This window comes from Gopherus flavomarginatus, chromosome 1 (genome assembly GCF_025201925.1).
Source record: "Gopherus flavomarginatus isolate rGopFla2 chromosome 1, rGopFla2.mat.asm, whole genome shotgun sequence".
NCBI classification, from domain to species: Eukaryota; Metazoa; Chordata; order Testudines; family Testudinidae; genus Gopherus; species Gopherus flavomarginatus.
In genome coordinates, this window is record NC_066617.1 from 189,258,479 (window position 1) to 189,266,257 (window position 7,779).

The following is a 7,779-nucleotide window of genomic DNA, read 5'->3' on the forward strand; positions in this document are numbered from 1 at the left end:
GATCAAACAAAGTTAATTTATCTTTTTCTTAATGGTTTCTTTCTGACAGATGAGGAAGCTTAAAAAGGACAATGCTCTCTTCACAACAACCACTAAAATGATTTTATAACATCATTTAAAGAAAAATGAGGGAGAAACATCTAGGGCAGCAAAAATTAATTTGCAGTAAATTAATCAGAATAGGGAATTTCACACTAAATAATCAATGCTTTTGATAACAGAAAAGGAATCCTTAAGATGACAAAGTCCTCCAATTTACAACATAGAAAAAAGTATTGTTTTAGAAAAATAGAGCAAAAAATAAGAATTTTTTTATGGCTAAATTTGCTTGAGAAGGGTAATTAATGTTCTTTGAATGACAGTCTAATTTTGAAACATATTTGCTACAAAACATAACCATGACATATGCTCTATGTAAATTGGATCTTTAAAATCCTGCAGAGTGTTATTGTTTCCATTATAACCAGATAAGAGTGATAATATGATCCAGGAAGTTGAGCAGGGGAACCAGGAACTCTAGGATTCTATTTTTGGCTCTGACACGGACTTACTGTATGACTTGGATCATATCAATCTCTGTGCCCTAGTTTCCCCATTTGTAAAATGGGCATAATGACTACTGATATGAATGTTATGAAGCTTCATCCTTAGAACTCTCTTTGAGATCCACAGGTGTATGGCACTCTAACCACAACATAATAATAATGTTTAATCCTCTTGGATCTAGGTTGTGAGACTTTGCAGCTTCTTGTGATTTGCTATACATTCATGGAAGTGAGGAGATGGAGCCAAACCACAACTTGGTAATGTGGGAGAGCAGTTACAGAAATCAGTCAGTCATTTACCACAGCCAACAGGTTCTGAAGTTAGACTGGGGCACAGAGAAAAAAATCAGAGATAGTAGTCCAACTTGTGGATCAAGTCAGATGTGCTCATGTAGGGAAGGTGCATTTAGTGGCTTCAACTTGAGTGGATGCATAAGTCTAAGAGTGCCACAGTATATAACTGCCAAATCATTAATAAATTAATAACTAAGGCCCCAATCCTGCCATCTGATCAGATCAGATTGCAAGATCAAGGGCCTAAAGCAAGAGTCACAAAAGACAGAACTGGGTTTGTTTGTTTTTAATGTGAGAGAGAGAGAAAGAGAGAGAGAGAGAGCATACACAAGTGCAAAAAGTGGATTAAATCATTCATTTAATGTCCTTTCTCATCTTTGTAGAGAGACAAATATGCTGTACACCAGCGGTTCTCAACCAGAGGTCCAGGGCCCGCTGGGAGGCCATGAGAAAGTTTCAAAGAGGGACTGCCAAGGAGGGCCAGCTTTAGATTTCTTTGGTCCCAGGGCAGAAACCTGAAGCCCCACCTCATGAGGCTAAAGCCCAAGACCCTGTGCCCCACCATCCAGGGTTGAAAGCTGAGCAACTTAGCTTCACAGGGCCCCCATGTGGCATGGGCAGTTGCCCTGCTTGCTTCCCCCTAATACTGGCTCTGGCTTTTATATGCAGAAAATCAGTTGTGGCAGAGGTGGGCCATGGAGATTTTATAGTATGTTGGGGCAGGGGGTGGTGCCCCAGAGAGAAAAAGGTTGAGAACCCTTGCTGTACACAACAATATTCTTAAGAGTCCATGTACTAGTTTAATTGTAAGTGGATTTATTGAATATGTTCTAATGGAGCATCATACATTCCTTAAGTTATTTTAATATTATTTAGTAACTTTTAAGAGTACAGACCTATATTTATTTTATTCTGTCCCCACTTATTACCATTGTAAGCAAAATGATTTGAGCCTCAGAGTTATGAACACGCTGGGAATGGAGGTTGTTCATAACTCTGAATAAAACATTATGGTTATTCTTTCAAAAGTTTACAACTGAACAGTGACTTAATACAGCATTGAGACTTTACTATGCAGAAGAAAAATGCTGTTTTAACTGTCTGAATGTAAATGAAAAGCATGGAAAGTTACCCTACTTCGTCATTTTTTTTAAAAACTTTCCCTTTACATTTTTAGTAGTTTACATTTAACATAGTACTGTATTTGCTTTTCTGTTTGATTGTTTGTTTCAATTTCTGCTGCTGCCTGATTGCATACTTCTGGTTCCAAATGAGATGTGTGGTCAAATCAGAACTCCAGGTTCTACATTCCTGTACAACATTTTTATTTATTCAGAAGGAATTTTGATACATTGAAACTAGATATGGGCCTGAACCGAAACTCCAGGTAAGACTACTCTGAAAATTTCAGAACTGGATATGGCATGACCTTGGAATAGCCCCTGAGTCACAAAGGCATAGGTAAGTCAGGCAGGTCATTCTGAACACATGCCAGTAAAAACTTTAGACCACTTCACTATGTTTTCTGAATATTTAACAAAAAAGTATAATAGAAATAGTTCAGAGAGTGTTTCAATATTTTATTGAAACTACCTTTATACCCCTCGGTCAATACAGAATGACTCCCCAGAATTCAACTGTCTGGGCCTGTTGAGGGTAAGAAATACTACAGCTAATAAATTTGAGAAACTTCTAAAAATTGCTTTAAATAATGTTTTTCTGCATAACAACATCATGGTATAAAGGAGAGATCTCTTATGATCTACCAGAGCTAGAAACATCTAATTCAGAGATGATTCTTGATATTTTGGAGGTATAAAGTTCCCATATCTGACTGTGATGATCTGTGAGATATGAAATCTTCAATTTATCATTGGTCCATAACTTCATATTGCCTAATCTAGGCCCTGTCCACATTTTTAGAAGAGGATGGGGAAAGCAAAAGTTTCTATGGATGTTTCTTTGAGTTTTATTGGGTTGGGTTTTGTTTCTTTCTTTTAAAATATAAAACAAAACAAAAAAGCAGTAGCTGCCTGAAGCATCTCAAAGATTTGGTATGTTAGAAATAGTCTCAGAGTAGATGGATTAGTGGGCAGATTGCAAGTGAGGTATTCAAAAGTGCAGACCTACATCTTTTAGGGTGTGTTCAAGGTCCGGATTTTTAAAGCTATATAGGCATTGCTGCACTCAGGGTCACAACACCTAACTGGGTTAGAAGCATAAATCTCATTTTCAAAAGGATTTAGGCACTTCAGGAAACTAACTTTCTAATGACTATTGATGGAATTTAGACACCTAAGTCTCTAGACCCATTTTAAAAAGGAGATTTAGGCTCCTAAATCAGTTAGGTGTTATGATGCTGAGTGCAGCAATGCCTAAAGAGCTTTAGTAATGAAAGAACATGAACCCAGATTTTTAAAGTACTTCCGGACCATCTCATATAGTCAAAAACCATATAGTCTTAGATGTACTTTTAGGATAATGACTTCAGTGGCTTTTTAATCTTTACTTATAGGAAAGATTACTAATATTTTAGAACTGTTGGTCAAATACTGCTCATCTTACTTGGACAATTAACACAGGTGGGATTTGACTCCATAATTTTGAGTAGGTTTTATATTACACTGGAAAGTGGCAGTAGGGCACGCTGGACTTTTTCCCATGGTGTCTTCATGCTTTCCAGGGTCTCCACTTTCATTTTTTTTAAAGTTAGCCTGTAGTTATTATGGTGCAAAGAAAACCTTGAAATAGTGAGTTAAATGTAATTGATTCAGTAATGTCTGCTTGAGTTTCCAGAGAACCTGCAAGTTGTGAACTTACCCATTCATCCCGCAGAGTGTTAACTCAAATGCCCCAATAGCGATCAACATTGTCAAACATTTCATTGCTCAAAGCATGTATGAAAGGGGAGGAAGGATCTACACACTTTCTCCCACCCTACCCCCAGTCAAGCAGAAGCCAAGGCCAAGATGTCCAGCAAGGCATTTGAGCCCTACCAAATAAGAGGAGCCCAGGCGAACCCACTGAGTGTGTTTAAATTCCAGAGAAGGCGCCCAACAGAATTATGATTTTATGAAGCATCAAAACAAGTTTTTGTTTTGTTTTGTTTTTGTTTTCTTTCAGGAGGGTTTTTTAAAAAAAAAACACAAGTGTAAGCCTAGGGTATTGCATTAAATTCACAAACGGTTCTTTTTGTTCTTGCTTCCTTACCTTTCCAATTAAAATTTACACAAATGAGCTAGGAACCCAACTACACAATGTCAGCAGAAGATCAAAGAGACTCACTGCAAACTGTGATCACAGTCAGAAAAACATGTCATTAAGTATGTAGGGTCCTGTCATTTCCCAGGTATAGACACAATCTCTGGCCTCCCACAATAGTATTTCACAAGGGACCATTACACTCTCCTTGTCATTTTCAGCTGCCACTGTAACAAGCATTCAACCTTCACAGTTTTAAGGGAAATCTCCAAAGCTGAGAGTTTTCTTCAGCTTTTTCAGTGAGTTGAACCATGGATAAAGGTTTAGTCTAATGTCAATTCCCTAAGATCATTCAGATCATTTACTTCACAGAACAATCTGAATCTTCTAAGGGAACTGACATCAGACAAAGCCTTTTTCCACAGCTCAGTTCACCGAGAAAGAAAAACACCAGTTCAAAATACTCTCTAAACAAAAATCTAGCCTTCCAATTTTTCAGTTATGCTACAAAATTTCAATTGCCAGTCATGGAAGAATCTGAGGACCTCTCACATTTGAAAAGCTATATTTGTTTCAGCATCACTAAGAGGTCAGTGAAGGACAAGAGGAAGGAGCAATACCCCATCTAAGACCTGAACCTCAAAAAGGTCACCAATTAAATCTAACCTTGCCTGATTATTATTTGTCACAACATTTTGATGAATTTGGCTCAATATGACAAAACAAATCCACACTTTCAACCAAATTCTTTTTTCTCAACATTCATATATGTAACTTGTTATAGACTATGTTTTCCCAATGAATTTGATGTATTCGATACATATTTTAGTACTAGGGGGCCAAATTCTGTTCTGTGTTAATCTGGAGTAGCTCTAGTGACTTCAGTAGCGTTACTCTAGGTTTATGATGATGATATAAAGCAAATTTTCTCCCAAAGAGTTACTTAGACAATATTGGAGTAACATGCCAATTCTGCACAGTAATACTGAAATTCACACCTGCACAAAGAACCAGCACAAAGCCTGTGCACCATTTAAGTCCCACTTAAAAATCTTATTTTCAGGTCTTAAGTGATGCAAAGGCCATGTGCCAGTTCTCTGCACAGGGGCAAAGGTCACCTTGAGAATGAAAAAAACATTTATACATATGGTTGTAGATTTCTCATCTGATAAGATAATTGTATTGTTTGCCACTTAACAGTGCCAAACTAAATTACATGAGGTAATAGTCTTACCAGATGAGAGATATCTACAGCCAAATATATAGCATAAATGTAAAAGATTTGTGTATATGTATCATTTTTAATCAACAAATTCCATTTGTATTTACATAAAGATTATTTCCCAAGCTTACTTTGTGCAGCAACTACCCTAGTAATATAATCACCTGTACACTTGTCATCACTGTCTCTGTAACAGTGTATAAAGAGAATTATGTAACATCCTATTCCCCAATGATGTGTTATAATATAACTAATAATAAAATAATAATAATAATATAATAAAGGAATGAAGGACCAAACATTCACCAACAACTTTTTAATTGATCAATCATAGGTGCTGTAAATTCAAATCTGGAGTAATTGTCCAGTAACACATTCTTCATTCAGGAAAAAAAAATCTCATTTTCTTTAATAAAGTAAATTCTTTAACTTTTAAAACAATGGGCAGATTCTCACTGGGTGAGTACTGTCGTAGTTCCATTAATTTCAATGCTACTCATCTGCTTTAGAATCAGTGAGAATCTGACCCAATATTTTAAAACAAAGAGTCTAATACTGCAGTCCTGAAGGCCTGCTTTTTTAAAAAGTATACAATAAGTAGTAGTAATAAACTATATACTTGTGTGGAATCTTGAGTACAAATGTCCTTTCTTGCCCTTGCATTCTTCAGTTATACGTTTATATCTGTGAAAGCGGTTTCTCTTTCTGTACTTTCTGTTAAGAAAAAAATTGGCCAAAATCATGAACATTTAAAATGAAGGGCCTGCTGCTGTGTTAACTGTAGTCAACAGCAAGACCTGAATATATATGTTTTTGGTAAAACATGCTTTTACAGTAGTACTATCAAAATTCTTTACTGGTATATTACTTTTCTCCACACTAATTACAATTGTGTTTTCACTACCTAACTTTTTCTTACCATTAGTATCAACATAATTGAACATTTTATGCTAGCCCTGGCTTAATAAACCAGATCTGCTATTCCAATTTGCATACTACACTCTAATACTGATTATGTGATCTGTTCTGTATATTGTAATCCATAACTTGAAATACCACTGTTAGACACTTTTTAAAAAAACCATGAAACTGTACCTAAATTAAGATAAATGAATAAAATCCCTAAGTACTTTTTAAACACTGTCTCTTTATGAATTCTTTCATTAATTTTGTTTTGGAAAATTAAGGAGAATACAGACTCGGCTGAAGTGGAAACAAAATGCAATCGTACACCAAAGACGATAAAAATGTGCATGTGATTTTTTTTAACCATTTCCCTCCAGCAACTTCTTCATTAGTTCACTCATTGAATTCTGCAATCAGGTCTAAAGGATCTAGACACCCCACCCCACCCCCAAAAACCTGACTATTCAAGCAAAATCCTGGAAATTAAAATCTCTCTTCCTCTTACCCGAATGGCTTATCCTTCAAAGGGGGGAGTTCTGCAAGTACCCGAGGCCAGGGAAGGTAACAGAAGCAATGCACTGAGGGTAAAGGGAGTGAGAGCACCCTACAGCATCGAAACGAGATTGCCACATTTCGGAGGCTGGCTCTACTAATGCTCTCTCCTCCCTTCCTTGAGCAATTTGCAATCGGCAACCTGCAAGGCTGAGCAATCGGTTGCCTGAAACAGAAGAAGAATTATGGAAAAAGAAAAAAGAAGTCCCCGCTGCGAAGCGACAAGCCCTGCCCCGGGAGACCATCTCCCACCAGGGGCGGATTCCACCACCGCCCCTCGGTCCCTCCTGCCCACCTTAACTCGGCTCTCGGGGGCGGGCGGGGCAGGGGTAACCCAGGCACTGCCGACCGCCTCTCACCTTTCCGGGCGCTGCCTCCAAGTTGCTTCAGCTCCGTCGCCCTCCGCGCACCCCCACCACACCCGGCACCCACCAGCAGCGCACGTCAGCCGGCCGCCGGGCGCCCCAGCCTGGTGGGCTCCGTCCCCGAGCACCCCCCGGGCCTCCCCTCGGCTTGTCCGCGTGTCCCGAGAGAGAGGGCGGCGAGCGAGAAGCGGGTGCTGCCGCCGCGGCTCCTGCTGCTGCCACCCGAGGGGAGGGGCGGCGCGCTCTGCGGAGCGCTGCCTTCCCGAGCAGGAGCCCGGCCCGCTCCAGCCAGCCCCCGCCGCCCGCCTGCTGGGCTCCTGCCACTGTTCCCCTGGGGGGCGGGCCGGGCAGAGCGGGGGTGCGCAGCCCAGCCAAGCCTGGCTGTCTGAGAGGCAGCCTCCCAGGCTGGAGATGCCTTTGAAAGTCCCTCTCCTCTTGCCTTTCAGTGAGCGAATGGGAGACTCTCCCCTCGGGTTTTGTGTGTGTGGGCGGGGCGGGAGGGGTTAAGGAAAAACCCAGCACTCAAAAGCGGGGCAGCTTGGGACAGTAACCTCCTCCCCTCCGCCGCAGCAGCGCTGCTTTCTCCTCCCAGCCAATGCAGCCGGCACAGCAAGGACCTCGCCCGAGCGGGAGCAATCAGGCCGCCGCACTGACCAGCTGTGCCGGAGAACTTTGGAAGCTGCCCGAACACCCC

General features: G+C 40.3%; 1 protein-coding gene across 2 annotated transcripts in view; it reads right to left on the reverse strand.

The window, feature by feature from the left end:
• ROBO2 (roundabout guidance receptor 2) overlaps positions 1-7,136 on the reverse strand; it is a 1,593,247-nt gene extending 1,586,111 nt beyond the window's left edge. Inside the window, exon 1 of one of the 2 annotated variants that reach the window (XM_050956226.1) lies at positions 7,080-7,136. The gene's annotated coding sequence lies outside the window, so the exon portion shown is untranslated. Of the gene's footprint in view, positions 1-6,673; positions 6,840-7,079 lie in introns of those variants that run through there. The other variant, XM_050956216.1, reaches the window with a different exon arrangement.
• Positions 7,137-7,779: the final 643 nt, after the last annotated feature.